This window comes from Chelonia mydas, chromosome 2 (genome assembly GCF_015237465.2).
Source record: "Chelonia mydas isolate rCheMyd1 chromosome 2, rCheMyd1.pri.v2, whole genome shotgun sequence".
NCBI classification, from domain to species: domain Eukaryota; kingdom Metazoa; phylum Chordata; order Testudines; family Cheloniidae; genus Chelonia; species Chelonia mydas.
In genome coordinates, this window is record NC_057850.1 from 261072256 (window position 1) to 261083570 (window position 11315).

Here is an 11315-nt window from a genome sequence, read left to right on the forward strand (position 1 = left end):
TTTTGCTTCCCCCACTAATTCTTCCCTGTTTGTGAGCAGCAGGTCAAGAAAAGCTCCCCCCCTAGTTGGCTCGTCTAGCACTTGCACCAGGAAATTGTCCCCTACGCTTTCCAAAAACTTCCTGGATTGTCTACGCACCGCTATATTGCTCTTCCAGCAAATATCAGGAAAATTAAAGTCACCCATGAGAACTAGGGCCTGCGATCTAGTAGCTTCCGTGAGTTGCCGGAAGAAAGCCTCGTCCACCTCATCCCCCTGGTCCGGTGGTCTATAGCAGACTCCCACCACGACATCACTCTTGTTGCTCACACTTCTAAACTTAATCCAGGATGCATCAGGCCTGGCAGTTCCCGTAGAGATGGAGAAGTGTTACTGCCATTGTACAAGGCACTGGTGAGGGCTTGTCATAAATATACAGGGAGGGTCACCACCTGTCCGTATACAGTGCTATAAAATCCCTCCTGGCCAGAGGCAAAACCCTTTCACCTGTAAAGGGTTAAGAAGCTAGGATAACCTCACTGGCACCTGACCACAATGACCAATGAGGAGACAAGATACTTTCAAAGCTGGAGTGGCGGCGGGGGGGAACAAAGGGTTGGTCTGTCTGTGTGATGCTTTTGCTGGGAACAGATCAGGAATGCAGCCTTACAGCTCCTGTTAAGTTAGTAAGTAATCTAGCTAGAAATGCGTTAGATTTCCTTTTGTTTAATGGCTGGTAAAATAAGCTGTGCTGGAGGGAATGTATATTCCTGTTTTTGTGTCTTTTTGTAACTTAAGGTTTTGCCTAGAGGGATTCTCTGTGTTTTGAATCTGATTACCCTGTAAGGTATCTACCATCCTGATTTTACAGGGGTGATTCTTTTACCTTTTCTTTAATTAAAATTCTTCTTTTAAGAACCTGATTGATTTTTCATTGTTCTTAAGATCCAAGGGTTTTGGTCTGTGTTCACCTGTACCAGTTGGTGAGGATTCTTATCAAGCCTTCCCAGGAGAGAGGGTGTAGGGCTTGGGGGGATATTTTGGGGGAAGACGTCTCCAAGTGGTCTCTTTTCTTGGGCTTTGTTTAACACACTTGGTGGTGGCAGCATAGGGTTCAAGGACAAGGCAAAGTTTGTACCTTGGGGAAGTTTTAACCTAAGCTGGTAAGAATAAGCTTAGGGGGTCTTTCATGCAGGTCCCCACATCTGTACTCTAGAGTTCAGTGTGGGGAAGGAACCTTGACAGCGCTGCATGCTTTTCTGGTCACCCGTGTTCAAAAAAGAGGAATCCAAACTGGAACAGCTGCAGAGACGGGCTGGGGGTGTAGAGAGACCGCGAGGAGACTGGGAGCTTGGCTTGGAGAAAAGCTGATGACGCTCCAAGAGGAGGCTAGCACCAGAATAAATGGGGGTGAGTTCAGGCTGGAAATGAGAAGAAGGTTTCTAACCGTCAGTCAGGGGAGCGAGGCTCTGGGAGTAGCGGGGGCAAGAAACCTAGCTGGCTGCATGAGGGACCCTGAACAGGAGGGGATGCTGCAGTGGCCTCCCGAGGCAGGGGCCCTTTCAGTCCTTTGTTCCTGTGAGAGGAGGCATGGAGGGGTCAGAGACACAAACGGGCTGGCAGGGAAAGGGGAGAGACTCAGAGCCCAGCCCTGCCTCACCCAGCAGCTGGCCGAAGCGGGACCCCCAGGAGGCTGAGCAGGGAGCCAGAGCAGCCCTCGCGCCAGAGAGCCCCGCAGCAGGGAAGAGGCCGAGAGCCCGGTGGGCTGAGCGCCCGGCACTGCCGTGACACCCGGGGGAGAGCCGGGGAAGTGCCAGAGGCCCACGTCCTGCTGGATGGGAGCAGCAGACGGCTCTGGAGGCAGCAGGGGGGCCAGGGGGCTGCCTGGGAAGAGAGCTAGCCTCCCGCCTTGTTCAATGGAAAAACCCTCCAGCCGGAGCGGCCTCCATACGGCCCCGGTGCGTGCGGGGCTGAGCGAAAGCAAAGCAAGCGGCAGCGTTGTGTGAGAGGAAGGGGACATCCACTGGCACAAGAGTGTGACACGCACCAGCGCTGACACCAGGCAGGGGCACGTTCGTGCATCCCCACGTCACACGACGGGGTCAGGACACGCCGGCTCCAGCGGCAAGAGTTACAGCAAGTGCTGTCAGCCGCAGATACCTCCCGACGCCCCCCCCCCAAGGAACAGAGCCACTTCCCAACATGCTCCTGGCCCCCCAGCCGGGTGGGACGAACCTCTGGTAACCATCACTCAGAGGGAGTTTTCCCCTCTCCGCTACAGCATCCCTCCCACCATTTAAAGTGGCTAAAGTGGGGTGCAGCGCCGCTCAGGTTTGGCCCGTCCACCCCTCCGGAGATGGAGGAACATCTTGGCCAAATCCGGCACTGCAACCCCCTGCACCAGGTTGCAACAACCCTCAGTTGGGGGGGCTCTCAGTCGGGGAGAAGAGGGAGTGGAGGGGGGCGGGAGGGTTGAGTGTCATAGCGGGACAGTTGGAAGGTCTGCTCCGGCCACCCACCAGCTGGCAACACGATCACACGCGCCAGCCTCTGGAATTGTCGCAGGGTCACTTACGCCTGTTCGGGGATTTCTACTCTGTTGTCAGCACGAAAAACATTTGTTAGGTCAGCCGGTGGCATCCCCTCTGAACGTCCCAATCATGCTGAACTTACATTGCCAGACAGGCAACGAACTTCCGCGTATGCTACGGGACGCCGTGACTCTGCAGGTCACACGCGTCGTGCAGCCTGGCTCGGGTGCATGATAGGATTGGGGCGGGGTGGGGGGTAATAGGCACCTACATAAGACAATGTCCCGAATATCGGGACGGTCCCTATAAAATCGGGCATCTGGTCAGCCTAAGCCTGGCCCACTGGGTGTGTCTGGACGAACCATTGATCCGGAGCCTGGCAGACTCCTCTTTACATCTGGGGCAAAATTCAGTTTAAAAAGTCGTTGTCTCAGGCATTAGAGAGAGAGAGAGAGAGAAAGAGAGAGCACGTGTGTGTGTCTGAGAGAGAGAAAGAGAGAGTGGGGGTGCGTGAGAGAGAGGGGGAGAGAGAGAGTGGGGGTGCGTGTGTGAGAGAGAGGGGGAGAGAGAGAGTGGGGGTGCGTGTGTGAGAGGGGGAGAGAGAGAATGGGGGTGCGTGTGTGAGAGAGAGGGAGAGAGAGTGGGGGCGCGTGTGAGAGAGAGAGAGTGGGGGTGCGTGTGTGAGAGGGGGAGAGAGAGTGGGGGTGTGTGAGAGAGGGGGTGTGAGAGAAAGCGAGGGAGAGAGAGAGTGGGGGTGCGTGTGTGAGAGAGAGTGGGGGTGCATGTGTGAGAGAGTGGGGGTGCGTGTGTGAGAGAGGGAGAGAGAGTGGGGGTGCGTGTGTGAGAGAGGGAGAGAGAGTGGGGGTGCGTGTGTGAGAGGGGGAGAGAGAGTGGGGGTGTGTAAGAGAGGGGGAGAGAGAGGGAGAGAGAGAGAATGGGTGTGTGTGAGAGGGGGTGTGTGAGAGAGAGTGGGGGTGCGTGTGAGAGAGAGAGAGTGGGGGTGCGTGTGAGAGAGAGGGAGAGAGAGTGGGGGTGCGTGTGTGAGAGAGAGAGTGGGGGTGCGTGAGAGGGGAGAGAGAGTGGGGGTGTGTAAGAGAGAGGGGGAGAGAGAGTGGGGGTGCGTGTGTGAGAGAGAGAGAGAGAGAGAGTGAGGGTGTGTGAGAGAGAGAGAGCAAAATCAAAATACCCAGGAGGGAGTTTGCATCCTGGCTCCTCTGTTAACCCTGCGCCAAGCGTAACAGCTCTGGAGCCTTGCCCAGGCCGGCCTCACGCCGTTGGTGCTCCTCTGCAAAGACCAGGTGGACCCAGTCCCCCTGCTGGTCGATTTCGCCTCGTTTCCACAGACAGACAGACAGACAGAGAGCCCTGCTGTGGACAACACAGTCCTGACTTTCAGACGTGCAGAGCACCCACCACCCGTTGCAGCCCCTGGGAGCGACGGGTGCTTGGCATCCCTTCAAGTCAGGCCACAAGAGGTGACCTCTCTCCACGCCGCACCCCAGCGGCTGACCTCGCAGCGGCCCTTGTGGGTGCCGAGCGAGACGCTGGGGAGCTGGGCTGCGCGTTTGGTGGGACAGCCCGGCAGCGAGCAGAAGGAGCTGGAGTTTCGCCGTCTCTCCGCTCAGGGACGAGCTGTGCCCCCTCTCGGGGCTGTGTGGCTGCAGGGATGGAGGACGCGGCCCTTCCTCGGGGTTCTGAGTTGAGTGCATGGTGCCTAGATGCTACAGAGCAGGGGCCATAAAAACACATGGCCGGACACGGGCTGGCCCGCAGCTGTTTCATAAGGACACTTCGCACGGATTCAGCACTTTGCATCTTCCAAGCACATGACAAACGAATCCCCTTCCTCCACAAACCCACGTGTTCTGCCAAGGCACCCGTGTCCCAGAGGCTGGGCGGCTCCCCACGCTGGGAATTGGCGCTAAGGGGCGATAGCGCTCTGCCGGGGTCTGGGCTGGCCGATGTGAGCCATTGCGGGCCGCTCCCTCAGGCTGCACAGTGCATGTCTCTGCCTCTCCAGGCAGCGGGGCCGCCCCGTCTGCCCACAGTCCCACAAAGCGCCTGGGACAGGGCCGGTCGGACTCAGCGTGATCACCTCCGTCAGCTGCGTGTGAGCCAGGACACCGCGTGAAGGATCCTGTGTGGCTGACGCTCCAGTTTTAAACAACTGCTTCTTGTCTGGGCACATGCTGGCATCCGGCTACCGCCTGGAGTTACGCTGTGGCCATCCCTGGGGCACGCATGTCGCTTCCCCTGCCGTCTGAGTTTCGATGGGCTAGCGGGTGCCTTTGCTGCACGTGGCCAGGCGGGGAAGCGTCGTTCCTTCTTGCTCCGGGGCTGGGTGCCCTACACGTCACGCCGTGGTTTGATTTGTACTTGGGCAAGGCAGGAGCTCAGCCCCTCGGGGATCTGGACGGAGTGGCTGAAGGTCTCCCCATGGGCGCAGCTGGGGAACTGCCACTCTGCAGTGTGTTCGAGGTATTGTAGTCCCGTTACACCCGCGTGCCCCTCTGCAAACCTCCGCCCCAGGCCTGGCCGGGTGCTGCCAGCCTCAGCTCTCCACTGCACCAGCTCCCCCTTCAGCCTCAGTCCAGAGCAGGTGCCACTCGTCCATGTAAACCTGGCGTGGGATGTAACAAGTGTCTCATCCCCCTGCAACACCTGCTCTTAGAGATCAGCTCTGTGGGCAGCACCTGCCTCTCCTGGCACAGCACCCAGCACAATGGGGCCCGACCGGGCCAGCCCCCGGCCCAGCGAGTGTACAGGTCCCAGCAGAGCATCCTCCCAAACGAAACGCTCCAAGGGCTCCTGCCCAGTGTGGACGGGTCTGGCCGTGGGGCCGGCGAAGGGGGCAGCGCAGCAGCCTGCCAGGGTCCCTGCCCCACAGCGTAACGTGGCGCGCAGGGCCTTGGACAGCAGGTGCGACTCAGGCGAACGGCGGGCTAGTGCCAGCCCACGGGCCCAGGCGGTCCCGCTGGAGACAGCTGGTGCGTGTGGAATTCAGCCCATTCCCCAGGCCTCTCGCTCAGCCCCCCTCCGCCCCATGGAAACGCGCCTGGCGCTCCCTGGGAGGCCCATACCCGAGCACACACCCTGGGCATGCCGGGGTCACTCAGAGCAAGCCCCCCGGTTCTGGGGTGAGGAACCCCAGGCCTTGCTCCCTCTGGTTTCACTTGTAGCTGACCGTGGAATACTCTCTCCGTCCTACGGCCCCTGACCCTGGCGCTTACCCCAGTGATCCTGCAGGGGGTGCTAGACACGGCCCTCCCACTCGGCGTGCATGCTGGGGGCTGTCGGCCTTTGCGGAAGGGGGGTGGCCATGGGAGTGCTTTGCAGAGCATCCATTGTTATTGTAGGGACTATTGCAGGTCCCGGCAGTGCGATAGGTCTGTGGCTGTCCTGCCCTCTCTCGCCCCTGCCAGCTCTGTGTCTCGCCTCGACAGGAGCATGGATGCGCAGGGGGTCTGTTATTTAGACCAGGGGGTCCCAAACTTTTTCCCCTGCAGCCCCCTGGTGCAGCTGCAATAGGCTCTGCAGCCGACTTTTAACACGGGTCTGTCTCATAGAGGGGCCAATACTCCAGGGGGCCCGACAGCCACAGATTGCAGGGCACAGCAGCTCTGAGTGGGAATGGTCACGAACCCTCCAGCCACCCTGAGAACCACCAGCTCTCAGGGCGGGCCCCTTCTCCTCGCCCGGTGCCCAGCGGCCCCGCATCACCCTCTGCTGCCCGCCGGATTTGGGTTTGGAATCCTGGTGGTCAGGAACAATTTAAACCATCTTAAAAATGTCTAAATCACAAGGGGGGGGAGTCGGAGCGGGGATGAGGCCGCAGCAGGAGAAGGCAGCGTTTGTAACCTTTGAACCAGCTCCTCCCATCCTAGGGCGTGAAGCTGCTGAAAAAGGTGTGAGGTGCACAACTGCCCCGCGAAAGGAGTGTGATTTGCCCTAAGCAGCGGCCAGTCACGGGTTGAGATTAAAGCCAGAAGAGACCCTGAGCTCATCCCGTCCGACCGCCTGTCCAGCCCAGGCCAGGGCCACCTGTATGGAGCCCAGTAACGTGTGCTGGTGAAGACACCTCCCAGACAGGCAGCCACGAGCCGGAGAATCCCCCACATCCCTTGGCAGCGTGCGCCGATGGGTCCTTGCTGGGCGCAATGCGTGCCTCGGTTCTCCGTCTAATTTGGTTTCAGTGAAGATAAGTGGCCTCTGGGGACCCGCACGGCAGCTGGGCACATGCAAGAGAAAGTCAAGGTGGCCACAGGAGCCCAAGCCTGCCAGCAGGCTCTCCCCAGCGGGGCCAGAGCGGCTCCAAAGCAGCTTTAAGTTACGTAGCAAGGGGGGAGCGTGGGAGCGTCATGCTGCCCCAAAGGCTCCGCCGAGCGCACGCCGCAGCCCGCTCCAGAGCCCTCCGCTCCCTCTTGGCAGAGCAAGTACCACGCGCCTGGCCAGTTTCGGGCCGACCTTTACCCCCAGCCTCAGCGGCCCATCCCCATGGCCTCTGGCGGAGCCGGGCATGGCGGACGCACACGAGGCCCCGCCTGCACTGGGCGCTTGGTAGGCCATTGCCCCAGGTCCCTGTGGTTAGGTGTTGACAGGTGTTTGGCTGCGTGCGGGTGTCCCCTCTGCGTGCCGCCCCGGCCCGGCGCAGGCAGCTGGCGAACCGCCCAACGACCACATCCCAGCTATACTGGCCAGCCATGGCCATTAAGTGCAAGATTCTTCAGTTTTTACTTTTGTTGTTGTTTCGGGACGTGTTTGCGTAAGTACTCGGTGACTTCTTAGCAATGTGTGTTTCTGCAATGTCTGCCCTGTTCTTGCCAGACTCTGTGAGTGGGGCCTGCCTCAGACCAGACCTGTATGACAAGGGCTTAGGTCTCAGGCTCTCGTCCTGCTATGGCCACGTACCATTGTGTTGCCCGATTCCTACTCGTCGCTGGCGCTTCGGGGCTAGTCGGGCTGCAAGGTGCTACCCAGTGAGACGGGGCAGCAGAGTAAGCCCCAGTGTTTTCCAGTCTGCTTCCAGAGTGACTTTATAAAGCTCCACCATTTACCAGGGACAACCATCCCCGGAGAATTGTGTTCCACGTGGACTCTGCCGGGCGGGAGCACGCCTGGGCCACTGCTCGTAGCAAGAAGAGCTGCCAGTGGTTTGTGGTACCCGGGACGCTGACGCCAGCTCAAGGCTCAGCTCTCTCCTCCCTTCCGAGGTTTTCATGCTGACTGGGGCGGCTGCTATTTGAAAGCTGATGAATAATTTCCCAACGTGTCTAACTACGGAGACCTCCCTGAGCTCTGTAACCCGCGAGCGGGAACTGATCACAACCAGCCCCTCTAGAGAACAGGAAATCACTAGCGTAGCATCAGTCTCTGGGGGTTACATGCCAACTGATTCACACCTGGCCAGCCACCCAGCAGAACTGGCTGTTTCCTTAGCCACCGGTGGTGGAAGAAGAACTGACAGTTGAGAAATGGATCATCAGACCACTGGTCCACAGCATGGGGCCCTCCTGGGGCTGCGAACGTTTCCACTTGGCAGTTGGCTCTGATGGTGCTGGCCTGGCAAGCCCTGTATGGCAAGAGAACAGAGCTTCGAGCACGGAAACACAGCAGCGAGCTCATCCCCCGGCCAGCCGCTCTGCCCGTACCACGCCCTCGCTGCGTCTCTCCGCTGGAATCACTGAATTCCAACGGGCAATAAGATGCAAACGTTTACTCGCCAGGGCAGCTAGCCATTGGCCCAGCATGGGTAGGGGTGTGCTGGAGTCCCCATCGCTTGGACCCTTTCAGTAGAGACTTACTAGGCTTTGTCTACACTGCCAATTGAACCTTAACAGGTCCTTTAAAATGTTCCCCCCGCCCCCCCCCCCCCCCCCCCCCCCCCCCGAAAGACAAAAGTTTTGCCGCGGCAAGTGGCAGTGTGACCAGCTGGTTGTCAGCAGGAGCGCTCCCCTGTGGCCACCACGAACCCTGCTCGTAGGGGGTGGAAGTATCGCCAACCAACAGCGTTTACACTGCCTGGCCGTGTCGCTAAACGCTGCGTAGACAAAGCCTGACTTGCTTTCTAAGCACTAGCTCGACCCCGAGCTGCTGGCCTCAATGCACGGGTATTGCTGGGTGAGGTTCTGGGGCCTGTGCCATGCAGGTCCGACGATCATTCGTAATGGCCCCTTCAGGCCCTGAAATCAGCCGCAAGCTTCCTGCCCTGTCCCTGCCTGGCAGGCCCTCTGCAGCCTTCCCTCCCTGCTGATCTGCTCTGGGCTCAGCCTGCTGCTCCCCCGGCCTGCAGCGTAGGATCCTGCGCAGCCCCAAACACAGGGCAGAGGTCTGAGCCGGACGCGAAGGGCGCCGTGCGTCTGAAATTCCCTGCGCGAATCCGGGCCCGTCTCACCGTTGCGTTGATGCCGGGGGGTTGCCCTGACTAGTAGCACTTGCGTTCTGGCCAGGGCTGGAGATCTGGTTTTCTGGCTTTACCAAGTCTCCGCTGAGAGCCCTGCGGCGTGCAGAGACGACTCGCTCTAACGCCCCCCGAGCGGCTCTACGTTGCCCTGGGGACACGGCTCAGCAGCCAGGCGTCCTTAAGCCTCTTTCTCTCTCGCTGTAACCTGCTGGCTCCTCAGAAGGGCAGCGCCAGAAAGGCGCCGACGGCCAGGCCCTGGCTCCGCTTCCCAGGGAATCTGAGCGGCCCCGAGATTCCTCTGGCCCAAGGGGGCCTGTCCTGCCGAAGAGCGCCAGGGCTGGGGAGCAGCCAGCTCCGCGGCAGGACGCCGGAGGGAATCCAGCCACCCGGGGGTGGCGGGGCAGCTGGCCTCTCAGCCGCGAGATGCAGTCAGCCCCGCACCCGGCTCCTCAGTGAGCCACAGAGAGAAGTCGGACCAGCAGCAGCTGTCAGCAGGGTGACCAGACGTCCCGGTTTTAAAGGGACAGTCCTGTATTTAAGCCCTCCTGCAGGGGTCCCGACTTTTTCTTAAAAACAGGCAAATTGTCCCGTATTTTCTGTCTCCCCCGATCAGTACTGGCGGGTCCTGCTGCTGGCCGGGTCCCTGCTCCCCAGCTGCCACCCACCAGCAGTGAGTGGGGAGTCCCGTGGCCGACAAGGGGGGTGGGTGTGCCAGGCTGGTGGCGGGGCCAAGCTGCAGCGTGAGGGGCTGGCCGCTCCCCCCACGCCGCGTGCCGGCTCTCGGCCAGCAGGACCCCGCCCCCAGCCCGTTTCCAGCCGGCACTGGCTGTGAGCTGCGGTGGCTGGTGAGTGCAGGCAGGCGCCAGGCAGCGGCCAGTTACATGTCACCTCTGCTGCCCAACCATCGGCCCTTTATGTGCTCCCCCCTCACCGTCCTCTCCCTGCTTTGCCCCTTCACACACACCCCCATTCCCACTGCTCCTCCATATCCCGCCCCCCCCAGCAGGGCATGTCCCATTCCCAGCCCCAGTGGAGAGCTCAGCTCATCACAACCTGGCCGGCAGGCTCCTTCCTTTCCCCACTGCCTCTGGCTGGGCCGGCACCCCAGGATCGCCCAAGACCCTCCAGCCCGGGGCTCTGGCCAGGAGGAGCCGAGTCCTGCGTGTGCCAAAGCCCCGCACAGCGCTGGCACGGGGAAGCCTCCCCGCCCTGCAGCTAGGCTCGGGGTGGGGGGGGGAGCAATTTCCAGCCTGTTCACACACCGAACCTGCAGGCTCCACAACAGATAGGGGCTTAGCATCATCTTCACCCCCCAGGCCTCCAGCCTAGGTCCTGCCCCCAGGGAGCATGGGGCTGCTCCGTCCCCTAGGCACCCTCCCCTGCTGAGCCACCTGGCCAGGTTCCTTAGGGCTTAACCCCTTCCTGCCCGCGCTGTAGCCAGGGGACAGGAGGCACTGGGTTATGTCCGTGGCCAGCAGCAGCCTGCAGGTGCTAGCTGCCTTTTGACGCTGTGTGGGGCAGGAAGGCGGGGGGAGAAGAGATGAGCTCTGCAAAGACATGGGCCAGGTCATCCCTTCCCCCCCTCACCCCCCCCACACAGCTGTAGGCAGCTCCCGTCCCTTCCCTCCCGCAGTGCCCTCCCGTCCCGTCCCTTCCCTCCCGTCCTGTCCCTTCCCTCCCTCCCCTCCCATCCCTTCCCTCCCGCAGTGCCCTCCCGTCCCGTCCCTCCCCTCCCGCAGTGCCCTCCCGTCCCTTCCCTCCCGTCCTGTCCCTTCCCTCCCTCCCCTCCCATCCCTTCCCTCCCGCAGTGCCCTCCCGTCCCGTCCCTCCCCTCCCGCAGTGCCCTCCCGTCCCTTCCCTCCCGCAGTGCCAAAACGCTGCTGCTGGCCACATTCTGGTGTGAACCCTGGCAGAAATGGGGGGGAGAGGGGCATGTGACCCTGTGTGTTGTCCCCCCCCACGCACACCTCGCCTTGGGAAGATACGGTGCCAGGAACCAGGAGAGGCAGGCAGGCGTGGAGGGCAGAGAGCACGAGGCCGGGATGGTCGGGTTGGTTGGTCACACGTCTCCCCCGCACCCCGTGAGAGAGGTGTACGGGAGTGTATGTGTCACTTCTCCCTCTGCGTGTGGGGGGGGTCACCCCTCCCGTGTGCGCCCTAAAGCCCTAAAGAGAAGAAGGTAAATTTTAACAGGGGCTCAGTCAACATGATGGTAATGTGAACATTTGTCCTGCGTAGTTCTGATCGATGGCCATTGAACTCGCTTGAATACGAGTAATTTTACCGGGTGTGCCGTGCTCAGCAGAGGGAAGCGTGGTCACCCTAGGTCTCAGGCAGGCGTCGGGGGCTCTCCAGAAGGGAGTTCTAGCACCCGGAGAGGGTTGCCGTTAACCTGCGAAGCAGAG